Here is a 27,144-nt window from a genome sequence, read left to right as displayed (position 1 = left end):
AAATTGCAGCCTAGAAGAGATTCAGTCTTCCTCTCTGACTTTCAGATTGAAGGGGGAAATCCACAGAAGCGGGTAAGCTGTGTTTCAAAGGTAGCTCATCTTTCAAGACTTTATTACAGATCATCATGTTGAAGAACCCCTGAAAGGTTAGTGTTTATACCCACTATAATATATTTAGAAAAGAACTGTTGTGCTATTGCACTTCTGCTTAAAAAGATGAATTAAAAATGACATGCTAATCACAGGAGTGTTCACACTGTAGAATATATAATGGCAGAGGTGCAGGCAGATTAACAACAACAACAAAAACAACAACATGGAAACAGAAAGGTGTGGTGATGGTGGTGGGGAACCCACTCTCACCAGCAATATGACTACATCATGACCATAGAACATTTCAACAGAAGGCAAGATGATAGCACTATGCCAATCTATACATGCAAGGAATGGCTTGCAAGAAACAAACTACTACAAATGACCACTTACAAAACAGGGAAGGACAATGAATAAAAGGGAATGCAATAGTTCAAGGTTCTCTGGATTCTCCAGAATAACTGAGTGAACAAATGGTTTCAATCCCAGAGGAAATTGCTAATGTGGAAACATTCTAATTTTGGGAAAGAAAGTCACATTAATATAGCCAAAAGTAGAGTGAGTACTCTGCTTTAACATGTAGCAGCATGAAGAACTGCAGTAAAATCTACTGCAACCAGAGGGTGTTTCATGTTGTTACTTAATAAATTGCACAAATAAATTATTATTCTGTTTAAAAAGACATTTGTCTCGCTTCCAGCTGGAAACTAATTACACACTGAATTCTTGCCTTCTGCGGATCAAATTATGTAATTGCCTTATACTTGTACAACCTCACAGGTAAGTAATTGAAAACAATAAACTATTTTTTTAAGGGTTTCCATCTGAGCTCATGAGGAAAACGGTGTGGAATTCCTGAGCACTGTTGGTCTTAGTCTTGTGGCGGTATGGATAAAATGTGCAGAATTACTTGAGGGCTAGGATTGACTACTGTCAGATCAGAGATCATAAAGCAGGGAGACTTTTTCAGCCCAATGGCTGCATTTGCATCTGGGACATCTCCCAAGGGTCACATGCCAGTGGTGGGCAGGGCCATAGAAAAAAGTGGGCAGAACAATTAATGTACATTTTGCACAGGAGGCTAGGTTCTACACATATTCACTCACCCCTCTCTATCCTCCATGCACCAAGCAAAAGGCATTATCAGAGTTCAAGGACACATTCCAGCTAGGCAAAAACACTCAGGGTCTGAAGCAGGGGCCGTGAGAGGTGTGGCCTGGGAAGCATTCCAGGGGCCAGAAAAAGAGGCCTAGAGGGGCACATTTGTCCCCCAGGCCTGAAGTTCCCCACCCCTGCTTTAAAACAACAGAGCCGCAAGAGAAGATGTGGACACCCACTGCACAACCTGGGTCACTACCCCACCAGCTCTTTTGCCTACCTTCCTCTTCAACCTGCTGTGAAGCAAAACTTGGGTCTTGCATACTACAGCACTCAGGTGTGCAGATTGGTGGGCCAGTGGATTAGGAAGCAGAGTGGCTACATTATAATTCACTGCATTTTGGAGTGAAAGAGAAGGGCATGATCTCTGGGTTCTCACCTGGCACCTGTAATGGTGGTAGTAGTGTCATATACAGTGCCTTGCAAAAGTAATCAGGCCCCTGACCAATGCTCTCATATTACTGAATTACAAATGGTACATTTCATTCTGTATGATATCTTATTTTGAAACACTGAAATTCAAAGTAAGTTCTTGAAAGGTGACATTGGTTTTATGTTGGGAAATATTTGTAAGACACATAAAAAACTGAAACATTTTGCTTGCATAAGAATTCAACCCCCACACATTAATATTTGGTAGAGCCACCTTTTGCTGCAATAACAGCTTTAAGTCTTTTGGGGTAGGTATGTACCAGCTTTGCACACAGTGTCAGGGGGATTTTGGCTCATTCTTCTTGGCAGATTCACTCCAGGTTGTCCAGGTTGGTTGGACGTTGCTTGTGGATTGCAATTTTCAAAGAGTGCCACAGATTCTCAATGGTATTGAAATCAGGACATTGACTGGGCCACTGTAAGACATTCACCTTTTTGTTCTTGAGCCACTCCAATGTTGCTTTGGCCTTGTGCTTGGGATAATTGTCCTGCTGAAAAGTGAATTTCCTCCCAAGCGTTAGTTTTTCAGTGGACTGAAGCAGGTTCTCTTGGGAGTGTTTCCCTGTATTTTACTCCATCCATTCTTCCTTCCATTTTAACAAGATGCCCAGTCCCTGCTGATGAGAAGTGAAAAGTACCAATACACTACAAGAAGCATCCCCAGAGCACGATGCTGCCACCACCACACTTCTCTGTGGGGATGGTGTGTCTTGAGGCACAGGCAGTGTTAGGTTTGTGCCACACATAGTGCTTTGAGTTTTGGCCAGAAAGCTCTACCTTGGTCTCATCTGACCACAAAACCTTTTCCCACATCACAGCTGGGGCACTCTCATGCTTTCTGGCAAACTCCAGATGTACTTTCAGATGGTAGTTTTTCAGTAATGGCTTCTTTCTTGGCACCTTCCCATACAGGCCAGTGTTATGCAGATATGGTTGACTGGTGCACCATTACTCCACTCCCAGCCACTGAACTTTGTGGCTCCTTCAAAGTGATTGTTGGCCTCTCTGTGGCTTCTCTTACAAGGTTCCTTTTTCGAGCACTGAGTTTTGAGGGACAGCCTTTTCTTGGTAGTGCCTGGATGGTGTGATGCAGCTTCCACTTCCTGATTATTGATCCAACTGTGCTCACTGGGATATCCAAACACTTGGATATTATTTTGTACCCTTTTCCTAATCTATGTATTTGCATTACATTATCTCTCACTTCTGTAGAATGCTCTTTGGCCTTCATTTTCTTTCAGATCCACAACCTGACCAATGATCCTTCAACAGTTGGGTTTTTATACTGTGACAGCAATTTTAATGGTTGACAGGTGGAGGTAAAGTAATTGTGTCCTTGACAGGGCAATTTCTTTCCTCTGTGTAAACTGGGAGCTTCCACAGCACAGGGGTTGAATACTTATGCAATATGTTTCAGTTTTTTATGTTTTTTACAAACATTTCCCAATGTAAAACCAATGTCACCTTACAAGAAATGATTTTGAGTTTCAGTGTTTCAAAATAAAATATCATACAGAACAAAATGTACCATTTGTAATTCAGTAATATGAGAGCATTGGTCAGGGGTCTGATTACTTTTGCAAGGCACTGTATATTTAGGAGCTACCAGAATACAAATCAGGCAAGAAACAACAACAAGGGATGGCAAACTGTCATAAGCTACATTGCAACTCTAACAGTTTATAGCAGAGCCCGAAGTAACCAACATGGTACCCTCTGGGTATTGCTCAATTCCAACTCCCAGAAGCCACAGACAGCATGGCCAATGGACAGGGATGACAGAGTTAGAGTCAAAAAGCAACATGTAGGGCACCACATTGGCTACCCCTGATCTATAGTGTGTTCTACAGTCCTATTGCCAGAAGGGCAGCTGTTGCAGGCAGCAAAAACGAATGAATCTATTATGGCATGAACCCGCAGTGGGGAACTGATGGCCTGCGGGCCTAATCCAGCCAGTGAAGCCTTTTCTACCTGCTGCCATCCTTCTACATTTTTTCCCACAGTGGCAACCTTATCTTCCAGAGTGCTCAGGCTCTATCAGAAAACTTTGGAAGTGCTCCTCCACCCATCCCCCCCCGCCCACTGAGGCTATTTGTACTCCTCATAAGCCCGTGGAAGGGGAGGGAGATTAAACAGACCAGCAGATTCCATCCACTTACTGAGCTGGCCTGCCTCCCAGCTGATCCATCTCTCCATCCCACCCATGTCAGGGATCTTTGTGTTAAAGTGTTGTGTGATGGGGGGCAGGGGGATGGAGCAGTCTTCTTCCCAATTATGGCATACTGGGCAAGGAGGTTTAAAAGCTCTTCTTTGGGGGTGAGGGAAAGCATGAGTTGCTGTCCCTTATTCAAGGGACCCTTTCTCTCTCTTCACTCCCTTGTTAGGGCTGGGGGGGGGACATGCAGCACACATGCAGTGGCAACAGCAGAGTGAGCACATATGCACCTGTCCCAGCTGCCCTCTGCCACTTCCATGCAATGAAGGCCTGCCTCCTGGCTAAGGGGCCTAGCCAGTGCTTGCAGCTGGGCTTGTAGCCAGCCTGAACGTTCGGGGGTGGGAACCTAGGGGGATTTTTTTCTGTAAAAAATGTTTTACACCCTCCCCCTCCAGCTACGGGCCTGGTTGCAGCTTGCTTGGAGGCACTGGCCTAGGACAACTCCACATGATCACATGCAAATGATTAAGTTGATTCTAATGCATGAAAGTGTATGCCAGAATAAATGTGGTAGGTACCACAAGACTCTTTGTTGTCTTTCCAACAATCCTCTGAGGCAGGCCATTATAATTTCCATGTTATCGTCGAGGAACATGACAGATGCCCCATCCATTACAGCTTTAGTCACCCCCACCCGCTCAGATTTGCCATCATGTTCATTTCTTACTCTTCCTGTAATCTGACAGTATATCCCAATTCCTCAAGTCTACAGGGAAACGGATGTACATCCATACAGATCTGATCTGCATGGTGACCTGTTTCCCAACTACAACAGGGTTTGCAGTCTCTCTGCTGGGCACACATTGGCATACACACTCCCAGCATGTGAGTTAATATACACACATTATTAGATCAAACTACACTTACAGGGAGAAACTCACTCTCAGCACAGTTGGGAGCAAATGTGGTGCAAAAATGCTGACATGGTCCAATAGCCATTGATGAAAATAGGTCTTGAAAGATAAAGCATAATGTTTATACACATTGTGGTATTATTCCTTCCTCTTCTCCTTTAGGAGTGATTTATCCACAGAAACGATTGAGTGCAAAGATGTAAGAGTTAAACGACACTTGGAGTTAAATGTGTATTGGCATTTAATATGTAGGGTTAAAAAAAAACAAATAGTATTGGTTGGCATGGGCCGATAATTATGAGGGTCATACCAATTTTGTGGTGGTGGTGGTGGTGGGATTTTTACCATTTTATCCCCTGCTTTGGTCCTGAGAAAAATTTGCATTAGGAGGAAATCCACCAACCATCATGGGTAGTTTTGTCTTGGTTCTTCCCCCAATCATTTAACAGCAGGGCTACTATTAGCACAAAGCAAAATAAGTTTTTTCAAGCAGCAATTTCCAGAGAGAGGGGGTATCATTTTGCTGCCTTCAACCTCCATTCTGATGTCATTTAAAAACCAGAAGGAGATGAAAGGGCTCATCTTCAGGTGGTAAAAAAAGGTTAAAGACTGACATGTCCTGAAAATGTCCTGGTCGGACCATTATTTGGTCAGAATAGACCTTCGTGTGTCCCCTCCCCCTCGGAGAACTGGAGGGCCCACCAGGACGTTTCATCTGAGGCGGCTGTTGAACCCGGATGGCTTCATACGCGAACTGGGAGATTTTCTAAATGCTATTGATGGCCAATCGGCCGAGACCTTGGTGTCCAGCTGGAATGCAGGGGTGACTGAGGCGGTGGACTGGTTGGCCCTGAAACACCCCCTCCCTTTAGATAGATGCAGGACAGCTCCTTGGTACACCCCACAGTTGCGTGGCTTACGGCGGGAGGTAAGATGGCTTGAATGCCGTTGGCAAAAGACACGTGCAGAGGCAGATAGAACTTGTAGTAGAGTAGCAGCGGCCGACTACTGGACGGTGATGAGGAGAGCAAAAAGGGAGTTTTCTGAGGCCTCCATAGCTGCCACGGAAAGCTACCCAAGGAGACTGTTACAGGTGGTCCAGAGCTTGGTGAGGCCAGCTGCGCCAGACCCGACAGAACATGCCTTGGCCTCCTGTAATGACTTCGCAAAATATTTTGCGGACAAAATCGATTACATCACGAGTTCTATTCCCCCTGCCACAGCCTCAATAATGGAACCAGAAATGACCATCGAACCCTCAGGGTCTTGGGATAGTTTCCAGCTTCCTTCCTCTGAGGAAATCACCAGGGCCCTATCCTCGCTTAAACCAACTTTTTGCATACTCAACCCTTGCCCAGCGTGGCTTATTATGAGCTGTAAAGTGGATTACAACTGTAAAGTTGGCAAGTGGATTAAGGCAATAGTGAATGCGTCTCTTGATGAAGGCCATCTGCCATCTGCCTTTAAAGAGGCAGTAATAAACCCAATTTTGAAAAAGACCTCCTCAGACCCCTTGGATTTAAACAACTTCCGCCCAGTTTCAAATCTGCCATTCCTGGGTAAACTGGTCGAACAGGTGGTGGCGATCCAATTAAAGGCGTACTTAGATGAAGTGAACTATCTTGACCCATTTCAATTGGGATTCCAACCCAGACATGGGACAGAAACAGCCCTGGTAGCCCTGGTGGACGACATGAGAAGGGCACTAGATAGAGGGGAGTATACCCTCCTTGTTCTCCTGGACCTTTCGGCGGCCTTTGACACTGTCGACCACAATAACTTATTAGATCACCTTGAGACTCTGGGGATTGGAGGCACTGTTTTATGGTGGTTCCGCTCCGTCCTCTCTGGGAGATACCAGAGAGTGGTACTGAGAGAGGAGGTCTTGGAGCCTTGGGCTCTTACATGTGGGGTACCACAGGGCTCTATCCTCTCCCCAACATTATTTAATGTCTATGTAAGGCCACTGGGAGATATCATCAGGAGATTTGGACTGCAATTCCATCAATACGCAGATGATACCCAGATTTTCCTCTCATTAAGTCCCTCCCACCAGTGGCGATAGAAAGGCTATCTAATTGTCTGGTGGCTGTGAGGGATTGGATGAGCAGGATTAAACTTAGACTGAATCCCGATAAAACTGAGGTTCTGTTGATGGGTAATAAAGAGAAGCTGGGGATTACGGATTTGGTGCTTAATGGGATACAACTGCCCCTAAGAGACCACATCCAGAGTTTGGGGGTCATTCTTGACTCCCAGCTATCCATGGAGGCACAGGCAGCAGCTGTTAGTCGGGCAGCGCTTTACCAACTTCACCTCATTCATAGTATACGCCCTTACCTCCCGAGCCACCTGCTCCCTAATGTGGTACATGCTCTGGTTCTGTCCTGGCTGGACTACTGTAATGCGTTATATGTGGGTCTTCCCTGGAGAACGGTCCGTAAGCTGCAGCTAGTGCAGAATGCGATGGCTCGCCTGATTAAGGGCTGCCGCCGTTGTGATCATATTACCCCCGTACTTAAGGAACTGCACTGGCTACCGGTGGTTGCTAGGGCCAAATTTAAGATCCTGGCTTTAACTTTCAAGGCGCTCCACGAGGCTGGCCCACTTTACCTAAAGAGTCGCCTCCACTCGCACCAGGGGTGCCGGCTTACAAGATCATCCTTGAATGGTTCACTTCTTATTCCCCCAACAAAAGCAGCGAGATTGGGGAGGACATGGTCCAGAGCTTTTTCAGTAGTGGCTCCCTCACTTTGGAATTCTTTGCCAACTGACCTCTGTCAGGCCCCTTCCTTCTTATGCTTTCGTCAGGCCTTGAAAACCTGGCTCTTTAACCAGGCTTGGGAAGGGGGTTAGGGTGGCAGAGGGTAGTTCCGTGGGGGTTTATTCAGTTTTTAAATTTTATACTGTTTGCTTTTTGAATTGTTTTTACATGGATTGTATTGTATTTTGTTGTACATCGCCCAGAGTGGCAGATTAACCTCTGCTAGATGGGCGTCTAACAATTCTAATAAATAAATAAATAAAATGTCGTGTTATTCTTCAGCCCTAGGCTGTAGAAAGGCCAAGACCAGGCTCTGGCAGTGGTAGAAATGGGTGGAAGCAAACAGGTGTGAAATCCATGGGCAAATTATTTATTTATTTATTTATTTATTACTAGTATTTATTAGTCACTTTTTTTCAACAATAGAACTCAAAGCGACTTATAAAAAGGAAGCAAGAACACAATAATTGAAATAACTTACAGTAGGGCCCCGCTCATACAGCGGGTTACATTCCGGACCCCCGCTGTAAAGCAAAAACCGCTGTAAAGCGGATCCCATTGACTTACATTGACCAAAATGGCACCCGGCAGCAAAAAAACGCTGTAAAAGCAGAACAAGCCCTGTAAAGCGGGGCCTTTCTACAATTCACAACTGCTGTAAAGCGGGGCCCTACTGTACAACAAAAGCCAACAATTACAAAACAATTTCAAGCAAAATAATACAACCATAATAGAAAAAATAACAAATAGCAAATATTACAACACAAAAACTATTTCCACACTATAAGAATAACATAACATATTATAGGAGGCCGCATTACATGTCTAATAAATATTTCAAGAGTAAAAGAAAATTAAAGCAGTTTCAACTTAGCTTCTAGAGCACCCCAACCATAATGTTATATACAGTCTCATTCTTTCTAACAACAGAGAGTCCCTTTAGTCTCAAATGAAATGACAAAAACAGAAATCAGTGGGTAAAGGGTTAAGGCAAGATGTATATAAGAACACAGGAAGCTGCCTGTCCATCTAGCTCAGTATAGTCTGGTGGCTCCCCAGGATCTCACACCTACCTGGAAATGCTAAGGATTAAACTGTGACTTGCTGCATGCAGAGCAGCTGCTGTACCACTGAGCTATGGCCCCTCTCTTAAGCATGTTTACTCAGAAGTAAGTCTCACTTCATTCCTTTTAAAGTTATTTCTTTCAAATTTATATGTCATAAAACTAATTCAGGAAACAAAAAACAAAAACAGCAATAAGTAAATGCAAAAATTCTTAACAATCCAGCAAGAAAGGCAAGCAACTGAGACATCAGATGTGACTGCAAAAAATCAGAAGAAAAAGTAATCATGAATAATGGTAAGAAACAACATGGAATGCATAGTATAGCAGGAAAGGTTAGTGTGTATGAAAATATGGTAGAATGAATGTAATTCAGAAGTCCCACTATGTTCAATGGGGTTTACTCTTAAGTAAGTGTGCACAGGATCACAGCTTTAATTAAAAGCGTTTTATATAAAACACCAGTTTTCTTCAAATTTTATGTTTGGGGTTATTCTGGAGGGAAATTGTTTCAACACAACTCAAAACAATTATCAATTTGTCTTGGTTTACAGCATATTAGATTTACTAAAGGCAGGAAATGAGTTAATTTCTTAGAATGAATGATGCCTTTGTAGTAAATAAGTTAGCATGTCACCTGAATAAATAGTAGAACTAATGCTATTCCATTTATCTTTAGCTGCTCCTAAACTGACTAGCAATCTAAGGAACGTCTTTACTATTTCTGAACAACATCTACAATGCTTATAGAAAGCAGGGGTGTAGTCATCCAGGGTCTCGGGTGTGTGTGGCTTAGACCCCTTACTTTTTTGGGAGCAGGAGCCCAGTAGGGTCCTATGAAACAATCAGCATGAACGTGGAGTGGGCTTACCACTGAGAAGAGTCTTCTAACATGTGTCCTTGTCCATTCCTGCAGATTGGTGCCAATCAGAGTGAAAGGAGGCGAGTCAGCTACTGAGAAGACTCTTTTAAATAGCCAACACTTTCCCCTTTCATGCTGATTGGCTCCTAGGGATATCTGTTGTTCTGGGAAAGGCATTAACAAGGATCTCATTCTCAACCTGGCAGCAAAAAGGGTGTGTGTGTGGCTATCATGAAGGGACCTGGCACTTCTGAATTTGCCACTACACCACTGAAATAAAGTCTTCCCTAGGGGAATGGATGTACTAGAGTTCCACCCAATTTGGATTTGGTACCGAATTTTCCATTAATTTGCTTATTCTCAATTGTTGAGAATTGGATTTTAATGTAGCAAATTTCTGCAGCTAATTTTGAAAACTGACATTAACCCCCCCCAAAATATCAATTTTAAGAATATGTATTGATATATCCTTTGAAAATATCAATATTTTTGAAAGTATTATTTATTTCAAAATATAAATATTAATATTAATATTTTTTCCAAACAAAAAAAACAGATTAGTAGAAGCAGAGACTAGTGGCTAAGGAACAAACTTGAATCAATGCCAGCCTCTTAGGTTGACAGAATGCTTTTGAACCAGTACTGGCCAACAGATCTCATCGCTACCTTGGGCCCTTAGCAGACAAACTTTTGTACTTGCAGGATTGCAGTGGCGTCACTAGCGGGAGTGCGGGGGGTGCGGACCTCCGGTGCACGCCCTCCCAGGGGCATGGACGAGGTGGCTGGGCTTGTGCGTGCACGCGCACTCGAGGCCAGCCACCCTGTCTATGCCCCTGGGAAGACGCGCGCCGGAGGGGCACCCAGCCGCAGAAGGCCTGGGAACGCCGGCACGCCTCCCTCGCCCCGCCGACGCTACTCCTGCTCCCGCTCTCGTCTGCCCGGCTGCCCGCCTCCGAGGAGGAGTCAGCACAGCCTTGCCGGGCAACGGCGCGGGGTGGCTCTGGGTGCCACCCCCCTCATGGTGCCACCCGGGTGCGGGCCGCACCCTCCGCACCCCGGTAGGGACGCCCCTGCAGGATTCATGTCATAGAAGAGCTTCCACGGGATTTTGTGTGTTTGTTCCTCCACATAAAGGATAGCAAGGAGCTGCTTTTGACTTACTCTGAACAGAAAGTTATTCTCAGATAACTCCATCCAGCTTTCCCCTCTTTTTTAGTGCAGTCCTGTCTATGAAAGCAGCAGCCTCCCACCCCTGTAAAAGTATAACTATGCTGGCACAAATTTTCCCACTGGTGTAGTGCTGGGCTTCACCAGTGTAAAGCAGTTTAGGATAAATAATTTGCTTACCAGTTAGAAATGGTAACCATCAAACCACGATAGTTTGATTCCTCTTGCAGAAGTTCTGCAGTGATAATTTACTTGTAATGTTATCTTCTGACACAATGCTCATGTGTGAGCATGTGCAAACATGACAGTTTTGATTAGAGAAGATTATTATGGATGTCAAAGGGTGGAGTCCCCCAGTCATAGAGACCTATGATATGGGGTATTACAAAGTTTACATATAAACTTCAGCTTTTTTAAAAAAAATCTGATTTAGTTGTGTTTTAAACTTTTGTGTGGATAAGCAACTGGGAACTAGCAAACTAATTCAGGATTGTTTACCTGTTATGGCTGTGGGGGCAGAGGGGATTGAGGTACATGGGCAGTTCTCAGGGGTTCTCCACTGACTCCAATGAAAGTGTTTTCACTTATACTATCTCTTTTGTGGTGTAATGTTATAGCATCCAAGGATGGGACCAATCCCTGAGCAAGCACAGGACCTGAACTAAGCCTTGCTACATCTGCAATTCTGCTCAGAATTTTTTTTTGTCCTGGCAGTGTGCCACCAGCATAACCTGGTGCACTGAATGGTGTAACTAACTGTGGTGCAATGCCAACATAAATTCACTATGCATAACTCCAGGATAGTATCTTACTATTAGAAACAGTATTGTGTCCAAAGGATTAGTGCCCAATACATTCAATATATATTTGGCTGGGGAGGGTAGATTTGCTTACCAAGATAAGAGAGAAGAATATATGGCAGATAATCTTAGTTGACAACAGATGGTTTTGATGAGGCAGGTGATCGTACTTTTTCACTGAGGACTGATGAAATAATTGGTTATTTTTCCATATGTCACAAGTTAGCAAATTAGAATGGTGTTACACCTCTTATGTGCTTGCCAGATTCATACTTATGACCGAAGGGTAAACATTTGTTTCACCTTTAACAGGTAATCTTAATATAACTTGAAGTCTGTACTAAAGTATTTTTGTGGGTTTATATGTGTATAAAGCAACTGGCAAATCTTCGTTATGCCCTTTCACTATGGGATATGGTCTTAAATTCAGATGGATGAATTTTCAGTCCATTTGTCTGTAACACAGCTTTTCTTGTTAGATACTGTCTGGATGTAGTCTAGAAAAGCAGGGTTGGTACTAATGGCCAAATCATAAATGCCAGAGGACTACAACTATTAGGCACGTATTAGAATAATAGAATCCTAAAGCTGAAAGATATCTCAGAGGTCATCTAGGTCTAACCCCTTGCCAGTGCAGGAAACCCACAACTACAACATCTCTGTTTGCTGGCCACCCAGCCAGGGCTGTGGAGTCGGAGTCGTGGAGTTGGGAGCAATTTTAGGTGGAGGTGGAGTCGGAGTCAGTAGAAATGTTCCGACTCCAGCTTCAAAATAAATTTTGATTGACAATTTTTTTAAAATATAAATTCAAAATGTCAAAGAAGCTTCCCATGAAGTCAGCTGTAGTTGAGCATTTCACCATAACTCAAGATGGAAAACATTTTGTGTGTCAGTATATGACACAGGACCCAGATGAAGACAAACACTGTGATGCCAAGATCAGCGCATATTCAGGCAGCAATAAAAATGCTCCTACAAGAGCTTCCAATTTAAAAAGACATTTACAGCGCTTTCCAGGGCTGTGAGTCGGAAGCAATCTTGGGTGGAGTCAGAGTCGGACAGTAGAAAAATAGAGGAGTTGGAGTCGAAGGTTTGGCGTCAACCGACTCCACAGCCCTGCACCCAGCTCTACTGAAAGACTTCTAACAATTGAGAATTTGTTCACTATTGAACAGCTCATATTGGGTGGTATTCAATGATACTCCTACTCAGAGCAGACCCATTGAAATTAATAGACATGACTAACTTAGGTTCATTAATTTCATTGGGTCTATTCTGAGTTGGACTTAGCTGAATACAATGTTCTTTCTAATGTATTGTCTAAATCCTTTTTCATGTAATCTGAGCCCATTGGTTATTAATTTTGCATAATTTGCATGCTATTTTATGATGGCAAATCTTGTGGAGCATGGCAGTTAAGGGAATGAGCTGCGACACAGAAAGTCTGAGGTTCAAATTCAGGAACTCACTGGTTAGCCTCAGGCAAGCCTCTGTTTCTCAGCCTCAAACTCTATCCCTTCGTATGAATATAGGGGTATTTATAGTTTTATATCAAATACTTCTATGTAGTCTTTCAATAAAGTAGCACACCTCAGGCAGCTAACAATTTTTTAAAAGAATACAACAGCCCCCCAAGCTTCTCAGAGATTGAAACAGCACAACAAATACAACTTCTAGCATTTCAAACAACCAATAAATCAACACAACAGTTCTTCACCATCTGACAGAAAGGGAACAATGACAAATTCAGACAGGCCTTCTGTCGGAAGGCAATCCTAAGCTTACAATCCATAAAAGATAAGGCCCTGTTTTGAGTGCCCATCCATCACATCACTGACAGTGGAGAGACAACAGAGCAGAGCCTCTGATGTACAGGCACATTTGTGTAGGAGGCCTTATGTCAGGACCAGAGAGCACATTTCAAATTTTGAGAGAGTCCTGAGGGCACCAGTCACCAAATGGTTACCTTGAGGGTGTTGTAATGGGAAGACCCAGATAATGGCTTAAGGTATGCATATAATGTGCTGAAATCGTTTACACATGCTTAGATTTGCTTAGAAGATGCTTAAGACTTATTGAAGTAGGGTATAAAGTTTGCTATAGGTACAAGAGCCAAACAGTAAAATAGGAGTAGTTTGAAATTGCCCCCCTCCAGAGGTGGAGAAAAAGCATTTTAAGAAGACAAGCGTTTTCCCCATTCTCTCCCTCCAGGAAGTCTGGGCATACAGCCAAGATAGTACATTTAAAATAAGCAAGTCTGAGTTAGAATGTAAACAATGAAGAGAACAGGATTTCGTAGTAGGATTTTTTGAATGGCCAGCAGTAATCTGGCCAATTCACCTACGAACTGATATGAATCTCTGAGAACATCTCTGTTTATAAAACAGAAATTTATGAGAATAGAAAGGTGTTTGTAAGACTGTCCCATGAGAATGTTTATGACAAATCTGTGGGAATGAATTCATGAGAAAAGACTATGGGAACACACCTTCCCATAGAAAAGAAAGTGTATAAAAAGCCAGGTTTCAGAGCACTCAGGCCCCTTCAGCTCTGCTGGGGGGGGTATCGATGAAAGCAGGAGAACCATCCATCTATTCCATCCATAACATCTGATGGGTAATGTATCATGACATGTATCCAGTTCTTTGTTCCTTGTTTTAATTAAGATGTGCCTTCACAGTTTTATACTTTGATATTTTTCTGTTTTTTGTTTCTGCAATGATGGCTAAGGCTACCTAGAATGCATTGTATTAGTTGTAATGTGCAAGGTATGAATAAATGAAATGGAAATGGACTGCCTTCAAGTCGATCCCGACTTATGGTTACCCTATGAATAGGATTTTCATGGTAAGCAGTATTCAGAGGGGGTTTACCATTGCCTCCCTCTGAGGCTAGTCCTCCCCAGCTGGCTAGGGCCTGCTCTGCTTGCCACAGCTGCACAAGCCAGCCCCTTCCTTGTCCGCAACTGCCAGCTGGGGGGCAACTGGGCTCCTTGGGACTATGCAGCTTGCCCACGGCTGCACAGGTGGCAGAGCACGTAACCCCTGAGCCGCTCACTGTGGGGGTGATCTTTAGCTGGCCCTTGACACCCAGGAGACACGAGCGGGGATTTGAACTCACAGACTCTGGACTCCCAGCCAGGCTCTCCACCCCACTGTGCTATACTAGCTATATGAATAAATAGCATATATTATAAAGATTGTTCTGCTGTCTGAGGTCTGACTTCCAAATAGGAAATTTCTGGTACCTCCCAAGACTTAAGACTTCTTGAGTGGTGTCTCCTCTATTCTATTCTCTGCCTATGCTAGAATGGTGTTGATAACCTGTGAGCTTAGGTGACCTAACATTTGACATTCAAGGACTCTGTGTAGATACGGGGGAACGGAGAAAGCAAGAACCCTCGACCCTATGCATATACTGACAAGGGGTAGTTTTGCCGGTAAATGTGTGGTATAACACAAAATGGCTGCCATAACATCTAGGCACTATCTGATCCCGGGCGAACCCACCACAGGAAAGATGCATACTGCTCGCTAGAGAAAAAAGAAGGGCAAACTATGGAGATTCCAAGGACTAGAAGAAAGGAAAAGAATCAGGAAAGTGCACTAAAAGGGAAGGCAAAACAGCAGCTTTTTAGAACTCCAAAGATTCCTGTTGCCTGGTGTCCAAACAACTCATCGCTCACAGCTCTGACTTCACTCATTGGCTAATAACAATGACAGGCAAGAGCAGGCAGGCTGGCTTATTTCACATAAATCACTTAGAAGGATACTTGCACATTTTGCTCCATAACTCACTTTGTAGGAGGGCTAGAGACTTTTTTTAAAAAAATGAAAGCTCAAATTCTGAGCTACTTGTTGGAGGTACCAGTGAAGGCCTTCACAGGGACCATAGCACCTGCTGATTTGGTGATCCCTGCCTTATATAATGGGCTTGGAGTACTTAGAAAAAGTTGGTATGGATATTTTAAATAAAATCACACTCTAGCAGAGGGGTCACCAACCCATCGCCTGCAGGTTGCAGTTGGGATCATATAGGGCCTTCTCTGTGGTGGTGCCTTGTCTGTGTGAACTCCCTCCATTGATGCCGTTTAGACACCAATTAAAAACATCTGTTTGCCCAGGCCTTGGAAACATGAATGTTTACCGAAATTTCAGCAGCTGATATTACTTTGTATTTTTGATTTTATAACTATATTTTTATTGTGTGTAGATTGTATTTTTATGTTGTTCAGTGCCCTGGGCTCCCACGGGAGGAAGTGCAGTCTAGAAAAGAAATGAATAAATAAATAATAATTCTAAGTTCTAAATGATTCCCACTAAAGTCTATAGGAGAATGTAAATGGGGCAGCCACTCATTCCTGTGGTTTTTTTTTTTTTAAACCACTGCAACGGGGGGGGGGGGGAGGAACAACCACCTCCAACACTGGGTGGCCTTCCCTTGCCTCCATCACCACAGTCCTGCTGGAGTGCATTATATACACAGGAAGTGTCCCAGCTCGTGGAGTTGGGAGTTGGAGGTACTGCTTGGCAGTGGTTCCGCTCCTACTTGGCGGGTCGTCTCCAGAAGGTAGTGCTTGGGGAACATTGCTCAACACCGCGGGCTCTCCAATATGGAGTCCCGCAGGGGTCAGTTTTGTCCCCCCTGCTTTTTAATATCTACATGAAGCCGTTGGGAGAGGTCATCAGGAGTTTTGGAGTGCGTTGTCATCAGTATGCTGATGACACGCAGCTCTACTCCTTTTCATCTTCTTCAGCTGAGGCTGTCGATTTGCTGAACCGTTGCCTGGCCACGACAATGGACTGGATGAGAGTTAACAAACTGAAGCTCAATCCAGACAAGACTGAGATGCTGTTGGTAGACGGGTTCTCTGATCGGATGGTGGATATATACCCTGTCCTGGATGGGGTTACACTCCCCCTAAAGGACCGGGTTCATAGTCTGGGAGTCTTTTTAGACTCTTCCCTCTCACTTGAGGCTCAAGTAGCCTCGGTGGTTAGGAATGCGTTTTACCAACTTCGGTTGGTAGCCCAGCTACGTCCCTATTTGAGTAAAGAGGACCTTACATCAGTGGTACATGCTCTGGTAACCTCACGTTTGGATTACTGTAATGCGCTTTACGTAGGGCTACCTTTGAAGACAGTTCGGAAGCTACAACTAGTGCAAAATGCGGCGGCCAGATTGCTGACAAGGACCAAGCAGTCCGAGCATATAACACCTGTTCTGGCCAGCTTGCACTGGTTGCCAATATGTTTCCGGGCTAGATTCAAAGTGTTGGTATTAACCTATAAAGCCTTATACGGTGCGGGACCACGATACCTTGCGGAACGCCTCTTCCGATATGAACCGGCCCGTGCACTACGTTCTGCTACGAAGGCCCTCCTCCGGGTTCCAACTCACAGGGAGGCCCGGAGGGTGATGACAAGATCTAGGGCCTTCTCAGTGGTGGCCCCCGAACTATGGAACAGTCTCCCCGAGGAAGTACGCCTGGTGCCGACTCTGCTCTCCTTCCGGCGCCAGGTCAAAACCTTCCTATTCTCTGAAGCATTTTAAGTTACACTGATTTACTTTTTAAAATGTTTATTGTATTGGATTGATGATTGTATTTTAGTATTATTTTGTTATTCATTGTATTTTTATGCTATTTTATGTTCACCGCCCAGAGAGCTATTGCTAGTCGGGCGGTATATAAATTTAATAAATAAATAAATAAATAATAATAAATTAATAGGCAGGCACTTTCTCTACATAAACCCGGTCACAATTATGGGCATTTTACTAGTATTACAGGAATAGCAGCAACTACCAAACTATGTTTTATGGCTATACTGCAGTTCGGGGAGAACTACACATTATCTTCTCAAGCGTGCATTTGCAGGGGAGCAATGCAGACAGAGAAGAGAGGAAACATCTCTCTCATGCTCACCAATTCTCCTTAACAAGTGCCTCTCTGTGTTTGCCTTATGAGGAAATTTTCAATCGCATGTTTTCATCATAATGTGCATTTTCAGCTTAACTACTAATCAATACCCTAAATAGCTGAGAACATGAAAACAGGAGTCTGTCCTGAAGGAAAGAAAAAACCTTGATGTACTGATTTTATGTCTGCTGGTGTCTTATTAGCAATGTCTCTTAATGTTGTTTTATTGACTGTATTAATGTATGTATAGTTTTACCTTTTATTTTGAGCTGCACTGAGTGCCATTGATGGGTAGACTAGACTATCCAGTCTGGCTCAGAAAACATCTTAACTTCAAACAAAATGCAACAAAAACATTTCTTACACAAAAATGTTAAGGAGAATGTGCTCTATCTCATACAAAAAAAGTTTCCCAAAATAAACTCCCTGGGGAAACTCCCCTAGCCCTTTTTCTTTGTGCTTCTTGCTTTTTATTGTTTCTCTTTACAACTTGGTATTTCTTGAAATATTTAAAAGAATGAATAAAAAACTATCTTAAAGAACACATCTCAAGCTTCAAATCAATATATAATGCTTTGAATGTATGTACAGTGCAAGATGTACTGGAGCCAAAATAAATATAGTTCTAATCTTTCTTTAAAAAATCAAACACTAGTATTTTTCCATGGAGTAACTTTAGTGGCTGCATGTCTCAATGAAATGTTTACAGTACACTTTCCTACATATTTTAGTATATAAAGCATTTCGTTGTTATATGCCTTCAAGTCGATTATGACTTATGGCAACCCTATGAATCAATCCAGCAATAACTTTTACCAGAAAAAGTGAAGTAAAAGTCTTATATCAGAAGTAAAAGTTCAGCTAATAAATTCGTAATAAATTATATGATATACATATCCTGGTGCCCCATTGATCAATACCTTATAGCAGGAGGGCGGGGCTGTGGCTCCCCAGATGTTGCTGGACTGCAACTCCCATAATCCTTGACCAGTGACCATGCTGGATGGGGGCTAATGGGAGTCAGAGTTCAAGGACAGCTGGAAGGCCACCCTCCTGTGATGCTATATAAAGTGAAAAGACTGAGGGGCTGAATGTTTTACTACCATATCCCAGGATGTAGGGAAGGTATCTGGAGAGTGGAGATGAAAAAAGTTGCCTTTTCCCCTTTCCTTCCTCCTGAAACATCCTTGTGTAGTGTAGGATGGGGAATGTTTTAACACTACTACTGCACACATTCTTACAATCTTAATTCCCCCCTTTCAGGATACTTTCAATAAACTGTTAGGTCTTGAGCTGGCCAATTTCCTCTGTCTCCATCCATTTTCTTCCCATCCACCCCTCTCAATTGACACCTTCAGTAGCCCATGGTTCCACTGTTTTCAACCATAGATAGGGCTACAACCCTATACCCACTTACCTGAAATAAGTCCCATTGAAATCAAATGGCCTTACTTTTGAGTAGACAAGCAGAGGGTTACACAGTTAATTGCCAGACTCACAATCTGCCTGAGCAAGTTCCTTTTCAATTCCACCCCCCTCCTCTGAGATGAAAGAAGAGTTCCCCATAGAAAACAATGGAGAAATCCAGCATTTTAGTATAGTTGTGATTAGGCAGCAGCAGCATACTCCCCTCATTGAAAAAATGGTTGAAGGCGGCATAGATAGTTCCTATGTCATTTTCTGATTTCTGTGTCCTCTTTTACTACAAAGGTATCAGTCGAAGAAGTTAACTCTATGTCCTTGTAGGTGCACTGGGAAAGGTTGCAATGAGGAATGCTCCTATTCATTATTCCAGCCAGCCAGCCTTGTCCTTCTTCAAGATACTCCATTCCATTCCCCCTTCACCCCAAATAGTCAGTCAACATTATTTTGCCACTAAGCACACTCAGTCCTCATTTGCACCTCCTTCCCAGTTTTTTTTAATCACTTTTTTTGTACTTCTGCTAACCTTGGGGCTCCCCCAAGCTTGCTTTTTCTCTCTTGTACAAAGGTGGTGCCATTTTGGTCACAGAAGCAATCGCACTCAACGCCTGAACATCAGAAATAGAAGGATATTTTCCATTTTGCAGCCCAATTTAGTTCTGGAATGTATGGAATAATGCTAATTTTATACTTCCAACACAAGATGGGTGTTTTGTAAAATTGTTTTTAAAAATTCAATAAAAATATGGGTGTTTTGTCAACCTGTGTCATTATTTTGCCTTGTGTTACATAACTGTGCACTCTCCGTTTTACAAATCAAGCTTATCAAAACACTACTTTTCTTTCATTATGTAAGTGTTTCAAGCCCCAGGGGGGATATTTAATATGGTACAATGTGTACTGGTGCCTTCTTACTGTTGTACTAAGATGACCCATAGCTACCACACACTGGGAGGTTACAGGACATGCTTGTTCTTGAGTGCCCCTCTCTGTTATTGTCAGTTCTGTAAATATTGGCAAAAATTTAGCATGTGTTATATTAAGAAGACAAAGTTGCTTATTCTAAATAGCAGACTATACTGTAGACCAACCTAGGTGTACCATAGGAGCTGCATGCATTGGTCTGTTGGTATTTTTTGCAAAAATGGAAAGTAGAGGAAAGAGGGGAAGAAGGATGTGCCCAGGCAAAAGGTTACTTAACCCTTTCCTTTCCTGACATTTTCTGCTCAGAATCCCACTTCCTCAGCTGCTTTTTTCTCCATAGGGTGAAATATATAGAAGGTTGTATCCAAATAAGTTTTATTCAGAGTAACCCATTGAAATTAATGAACCAAAGTTAATCACATCTATTAACGTCAATGGGTCTACTCTGAGTAGGATTAACACTGAAACTACCCAATATCTTTTCCCACATGGGCTGGAAAATTGCTTGAATGATTTTGAGAAAACAAATGACAGAAAGAGAAAATGTTAAACAGTCCCCTTCCCCAATTCTTCCTCTGTTCCTACTGCGGCCTCTAAGGTTGCTTTCCATTAAAAAAAATTGTTAAGCAACTACATACTTCACATGGCTCCCATGTAACATTTACCTTGGTCCTCAGGCAATTGCTGAACCTGACAAAGGTGAACATTTGAAAGACTGGAAAGCTAATTGAGAAGTTCCTTTAACAGAAAAATTCAAAAGATAGGTAGGACTACAATCCTAAAGATGTCTACTCAGAAGTAAATCCCACTGAATTCAGTGGGGCTTAATCCCAGGAAAGTGGGGTTAGGATTATAGCCGAAGTCACAAAGCTGTAATTTTTCCAGTAATCAGGTTTTAGAAACAACCCATGATTTTTTTCATACATTCATAATGCCAGATTTCTTGTAAAACATACCTGCCTTTTCCTGCAATGCTTCCAGCTTAGTGTACTGAGTCAGAAGCATAGCTGTTCTACAAACAGGTTGTTACTTCCAGTTACTTCCGTGTCACACGCTGATAAGGTCATGTGGCATTTCCCAGAATTCTCCTTTGACTTAGTTGTTCTGAAAGAGCAGTTATATCCAAGTTCATCTCCAGCAGTCTCTGGGAAGAATATAAAACACACAAAAAAAGCTGGTGAAATTATGCAGTTCGTGTCACAGATTAAAATGGTAACAAGATAAGTACTTGGCAGAATGACTTCAACCAATATGAACTTGTACCTATTTGTTCCAGCATGACTAATAAAGTATGTAAATGCTTACTCAGAGGTGAGCCTCATTGTGTTCAGTGGGGCTTATTCCCTGGTAAATGTGCTTAGGAATGCAGTCTTAAAGACAAAGATGCATTTCGAATACTGTGGCACTGAAAAGGGAAAAGAGCTAAATTAATAGCAAGAACCAGTATTGAACCGAAATAAACAGCAGTGTAGCTATGAAGCAAATTAAACGGCAATGCAGACAGTGGCATAAAACAATCGTTTCTAAACTATCCTACCAAAGTACCTAATGCTGGTTTGGTTTTATTGGTAGCATTAATGTTAGTATTGCCTTTGTTTATGTGGATGTGGGCAGAGCAGGAACATACAGAAATCAAGGAAAACCAAGCTATTAGCTTCTTCTCAAGAATAATGCTTTCTGGCAGCATTTGCAGGGATGACCCACAACCATTCTTTCCTACAAGCCTAAGCTAAGATGTCCGAAGGGCTTTCATTCACACACAAGTTTCAGACATATTAAGAGGACTATTTCATATATTCCACCACCTCTGAGCCTCAATCTATGATTTGCTTTTCTTGGCCCCAAGGAAAAAAAAGAGGGGACCCTTCTCATCCTTCAGTATTTTATCCCAAAAATAGTTTTGCAGGAAATCCACCTGGAAATTGTATTTTCACTGCCCAAAGCCAAAGACAGCTACCTGCACCCCCATCCCTGAGGATCTTTACTTTCAACAGATGCATAAACAGAACTGTCTCTCCCACACAGGAAAAACAGGCAGCAAAATTCAAATGGCAGCAGCTATATGGGCAGTTGCCTGCCTAAAATCTCTGCGAGAACCTCTATGATGTTTCAGGAGGGCGCTTCTGGAGCACTCTCTGTTCCATTATATCACTACTTCCTTTTCAAAGAATAAAAGATCACCTTGAATTAGCCCTGTGTATCACAGGCAGACATTCAACAAGCAGAGGATTCCCTGACAGAGGGATGCCATGCTGGGGAAAACTGCCTCTCTTGGACTTTAGCTTATCACACAACTAACTTAAGCACACATAGGTTCCGTACACACTATACATTTAAAACAGACCCCACACACACACACAAAGAATCATGGGAAGTGTAGCTTAGCCCTACAGAGCTGCAATTCCCAGCATCCTTAACAAACTACAGTAAATAGTAAGGGCTCAGTAAATAGTAAAATGTATATTGTACTAAGACACAAGAAACACATTCTGGACTCATACTCTCAGCACCTTTCCTATGAGTGTTACTTCATAGCCCCTGCTGATAATAAAGCATGTGTTTTATATGCAGGGGTGTAGTTGTTTGGGGTCTGGAGAGGTTGTAGACCCCTTACTTTTTTGAGAACTGGGTCCCATCTGGGCCCCTATGTTTTCAACATCCTAGGGGCCAAACAGCATGACAGTGTGTCAGCCACTGAGAAGAGTCTTCTTGCATGCTTTTCCTTGTCATTTCCTCCTGATTGCAGCCAATCAGAGTGACAGGTGAGTCAGCCACTGAGAAGACTCTTCTGTAGTTAACACTCCCCCCCCCCCCCCCGGTCACTGGTTCTTAGGGACATTTGTCATTGTGGGAGAAGGCATTAACAATGATTTCATTCTCAATCTCAGCCTAGCAGCAAAAGAAGGTGTGTGTGCGCTGTGTCTATCATAAAGGGACCCTGCACTTCTGAATTTGCCACTACAATACCGTTTATATGTATATAGTCCACGGCTACTGGCTTAAAACTGGTTTTGAGCTGGGTTGAGACTGAGATCTTTGTTAATGCCTTCCCACACAACAAAGACATCCCTAGGAACCAATAAGCATGAAAGGGCAGCGTGTTAGCTACTGAGAAGAATCTTCTCATTGTCTGATTCACCTCCTTTCACTCTGATTCACTCAAATTAGCAGGAAAGAACTAGGAAGTATGTTAAAATACTCTTCTCAATGGCTAACAAACTCTGCTTTCATGCTGATTGGCTCATAGAATGCTGGAGACATAGGGACCCTGCTGAGACCCTGCTCCCAAAAAAGTAAGGGGTCTAAGACACACACACCGACCCTTGACGACTACACCTCTAGTTCGAGGCTACCAAGACCTGCCTTAAAAAATGGCGAGTTCCCTCTTTCCTTTCCTTAAACCAGGTCAGGACATCTCAGCCTGGAAGAACAAACGTCCACTCCCTCCGCACCGGCCCGCGTATGTGGCCTGTGCTCATGCGCAATACCTTCTGGCCCCGAGGAACTGTCACACTCGCGTTAGGGAGGAAAGGAGAGCGCAAGAGAGAAAGAGGGCGCGCCTCCAGTTGCCCTGAGAGGAGGGAGGGAAGCAAGCAAGCAGGCACCTCCTTCCTTGCACGCTTGTGACGCGTGGCGCCGAGCCCCTCCTCTAGCCTAGCTCCTCTTATAAATGCTCCACCGGCGGCAGTTCTTCCTCTTCTTTTGCCATTTCTTTCTACCCGTCTGTTCGGTGTTCTTACTTGTCGCGGCGTCTCCGTCTTTTCGGCCACCAGCCTGCCTCATCTCCTCCTGGTTTTCTGCTCCCTTCTTCCTCGCGGTTTCTCTCATATATTTTTTTGTGCTTGCCTTCTTTAGCCTCGGCGCAACGTTGCGCTTTTTTGCTGGTCGCCCCCGCAGCCTATGGCACTGGAAGGCGCCGCTGCCGCCTCCTGTATTTCTGCTGTAGGTTCCCACATCCCTCTTTAAAAATTCCGCCTAAAAAGAGAAGACGATTTACCAAATCTTTCGGGCCGTTGTCCCACGTGAGTACTTGTCGTTGTCATTTGGGGATATGTGTGTATGTGTGAGCACCTCGTTTTGGAAGGGGAGGCAGCGGAACAACCCCCTTCCTCCACCCAAATTCAGTGCCGGCGCTCATTCTTTACCGTGCGTGGGGAAAGGCCTCCTCCAAATCAACCTTCAAATCCTCTGGAAACGGATATGATGGTGGAATCAGGCGCAGGTGCCTTGGCCTTCACCGTCTCCAGACACAGGGATCAGGGCGAAGGGTAGGGGCGGCGAGACACCTTTATCCGTATTAGGTGGGGGAGCACTTAAGGAACCGCCATAGAGGGTGTTGGTGACACAAAGCTATTTTAAAAGGAGGCGCAAGGTAGAATAGTGCCGATCGTGGGGAGGAGGGGTGCTGCTGTCAGGAGGTCTTGATCCGTTGAAAGCCTAGTAAAGAGGTCCACAAACGCGCACACGCACACCCTTTTTCAAGATAGTGTGTGTGTGTGTGAGAAAGAGAGAGAGAGAGAGAGAGTGTATTGGGGTGGTGGGGGTTCTTAGGTAATCATGTCATTGATCAAGCCGTTTACTGATCTCTCCCGGGAGAAGTGAGAGATATAAAGTTCTCGGCACCAGGGACGGGCAGGCTGGAGACGCGTAAGCTCCTCCAGGATGGCTCTCCTCGGCGCCGCCGCCACCACACACCCGCTTCCCCAACAGCCGCAGCGCAGTCAGGATGGGGAGTGTGCGCGCTGTTTTGTCGGGTCTTCCAGCAGCACACGTTGCCGCGGCTCTATGCCGTCTCTGCTGTCGCCCCCCACCCGCTCAAGAGGGGAAGAAGTCCTGAGCTCCAACCCAAACGGGTCAATGGTCTGTGTGTGTGAGGGAGCGCGGTTGAGCAGCTTCTGTTCTAACATGGCGGACGCTCCCATGTGTGCGAGGAAGGGGCTGCTGTCTGGGGGTTTTGACGGCTGTTTCCTCGCCTGTTGGGCATTTCGGGTGGTGGTGGTGGAGCGGGACAAATGAATGTGGGAGCCCAGGCGTACAGCCGAGATGACAACATGGCAGAGGGGCTCGAGCAGCTGTTCTAACATGGCGGATTCCTGTGGAGGGGAGTGGGAGGCTGTTGCTGTTGCCGCCGCCTCATGTGTGGCTGCCTCAGAACTGGGTCAGTTTGTAGTGATAAGCTGTGGGAAGCAGCAGCCTTTTAACGCGCTGTCGTTGGAGATGAAGGGAGTGGGCAGTTGTTAAGAAGCGGAGGCCGAAGGCTGGGGTGGGGTGGAGGGCTTAACTTGTCTGGCTTACAGTGGGGAAGGAGGATCTCTTCTTATCTCCTCGGAATAGTCCTTGTCGCCTGTCAATCCTCCCTTCCACTTGTCACCTGCCATCCTCGGGATGCAATGGTGTTCTCCTTAATCCCAATTACTGAGGTTTCCTTGAGGCTCTGGAAGATTTGGCTCAGGACAGCCAGGCCTCGTTCTGTCCCCATGGAAGAAGACAAGGAGAGCTGGTGACATGGCAGATCTCTCTCACTCACTCACTCACAGACAGAGTGAGCAAACCTCTAGAATGTGTTGAACTGTAAACAGCTATCCTGGTTATGTTTTTGTCTGATGCTAACACAAGGGCTTTCCCTTCTCCTGTGCCTTGTGAGCACTGAAGACCACCCTTATGCCCTCTGTTTATATTGATGGCCGGTGTCAACAAGGAATGGTTGATGTTTTTATTGTGTCTGCCTTAATGCGTCTCTGAATGGAAACCAGCTGTTTTTGTCAAGCCTGTAAATATTGCCCAAGTATATGAAGACAGAACACATATGGTGTAGGTAACAGGAGTGGAGAAAAAGGACAGGTGTCACCCACCTAGTATGTATGCATCTGCCATGGTTTGCCTCCAAGATTTTGCATTTGTTGTTTGTGACGAGGCCATATTTGATACCGTGATTGTCGGTTGACTAATGTGACACTAGTTGAACTGCCTCTTTCTTCAAAGATCAAACAATTTATCTTCGTCTTGGCTGGATGAAAATTAATGCAGTTGCCCCTTTTCTTGATGCTGAGACTTGTCTTAATACTAGCATACTAAAGGATGAGATGAAGCAACACCTCCTGTCCTGCTCAGTTTCTTCACAGGTTGCATGTGTCTTCTGCATTCCAAGTGGCCTGTGGGACATTTGCACAATGTGCACAAGAACATGCCCTTCTGTTTTTAATTACTCTGGAATAAATGCAACCCCCTAGTTCTGTACAGGTAATTAGCAATGCAAATTTGTCCCTAGACAAGCATGGAAGGAACTGAGAAAATCTACCCTGACTTGAGGGCAACAGGGTGGCAGTTGAAACTGCTCTTTAATTTGACATCTTTGAAGGGAATCTTGCTTGTATCTGCCACAATGTAGTGTTTGTGCTGCTCAGAAAGTTTGGAAAGAGCTGTATATATTTTTGAGTGTCAGAGAAGTGACACATGTGGAGCTAGTTGGATATCTGATCATCAGTGTGGTGTAGAGGTTGGAGTGTTGCTTTGAATGTAGGAAATTCAGCTTTACGTTCCTGCTCAGCAGTGGGAAAGCTGCTGTTTTTTCTAACTCAACCTAGGGATAAATGAGGAACTTGTATGAATGCTGCTCTGAATTCTTATGTGAATGGGAGAAGCAAAAGTATTAGCTGTCCAATGGCACCTTAACTTTGATTGCCATGTTAATATGGAATAACTGCCACCTCTTATTTATGTGATATTTGTTTATTACATTTATATCCTCCTTTTCCTCCAAGGAGCTCAAGGTGGCATGCATGGTTCTCCTCCCCATTGGGACAGCCCTGTGAGGTAGGCTAGGCTGAGAGACTGTGAGTGGCCCCAGGCCACCTAGTGAGCTTCACAACCGAGTGGGGATTTGAACCTGGTCTCCAGGCCCCAGTCCAACATTTCCTCTAACATTATTTGAACTGGTGGTGGAAAAATACATTTTGTCTTACTTGACTCCCACTCCTTCTGAGCACAGCAGGGCAGTTACAGGTTAACAGAATTAATATGTCTCCAGTGCCTTATGCACCCACTAGAGTATGAGAATAGGGATTTAGGTGTTAGGGGAACACATACTTATAGTTGAGTGTTTGCTGTGTTGGCACTATATCCAAACTGCGTTGTTTTAGTTGGGGCAGAAGCACTAGAAAAGATGTGGAGTCGGACTTTGCATATGAGAAGAAAAAGAGCTTCTTGAAATGCAGAAGATCCTGCGCACTTTGGCGCCAGTAAGGGCCAATTCAAACAAGCGCCCTTCTCGTTAGACCTGACTGCGGCAACTTTCCGGAGGAAGCAAGCTGCCTGTCATTCGAGGCTCCAGTTAGCTGGAGCTGCTGCTTCAGCGTCACCGGCCTATATGGCAAAGCTGACGCGATCGTCCCCATTGCCCCCTCCCTCCACGCGTGCCTGTTACCAGCTGCCAGCTCTCTCCTCCTCCAGCCCCGCGCGGTGGGCGGCGG

The 27,144-nt window shown here is 44.2% G+C and overlaps 2 protein-coding genes across 4 annotated transcripts in view; one reads left to right on the top strand and one right to left on the bottom strand.

The window, feature by feature from the left end:
* Nucleotides 1-23,244, bottom strand: part of ATP6V1C1 (ATPase H+ transporting V1 subunit C1) — an 86,882-nt gene extending 63,638 nt beyond the window's left edge. The window contains exons 1-3 of the mRNA XM_061604727.1: nucleotides 23,164-23,244; nucleotides 20,981-21,080; nucleotides 20,632-20,819 (exon numbers count right to left, since the gene is read on the bottom strand). The gene's annotated coding sequence lies outside the window, so the exon portion shown is untranslated. The remainder of the gene's footprint in view (nucleotides 1-20,631; nucleotides 20,820-20,980; nucleotides 21,081-23,163) is intronic.
* Nucleotides 23,245-23,279: 35 nt separating this feature from the next.
* The window catches only part of AZIN1 (antizyme inhibitor 1), a 44,589-nt gene continuing 40,724 nt past the window's right edge, over nucleotides 23,280-27,144 (top strand). For 2 of the 3 annotated variants that reach the window (XM_061604676.1, XM_061604685.1), the window contains exon 1: nucleotides 23,337-23,697. The gene's annotated coding sequence lies outside the window, so the exon portion shown is untranslated. Of the gene's footprint in view, nucleotides 23,698-27,144 lie in introns of all 3 variants that reach the window. The other variant, XM_061604693.1, reaches the window with a different exon arrangement.

Source organism: Rhineura floridana, chromosome 1 (genome assembly GCF_030035675.1).
Source record: "Rhineura floridana isolate rRhiFlo1 chromosome 1, rRhiFlo1.hap2, whole genome shotgun sequence".
In the NCBI taxonomy this organism is placed as follows: Eukaryota; Metazoa; Chordata; class Lepidosauria; order Squamata; family Rhineuridae; genus Rhineura; species Rhineura floridana.
Note: the sequence above shows the minus strand (reverse complement) of the source record. Positions and strands in the feature narration are given on the sequence as shown.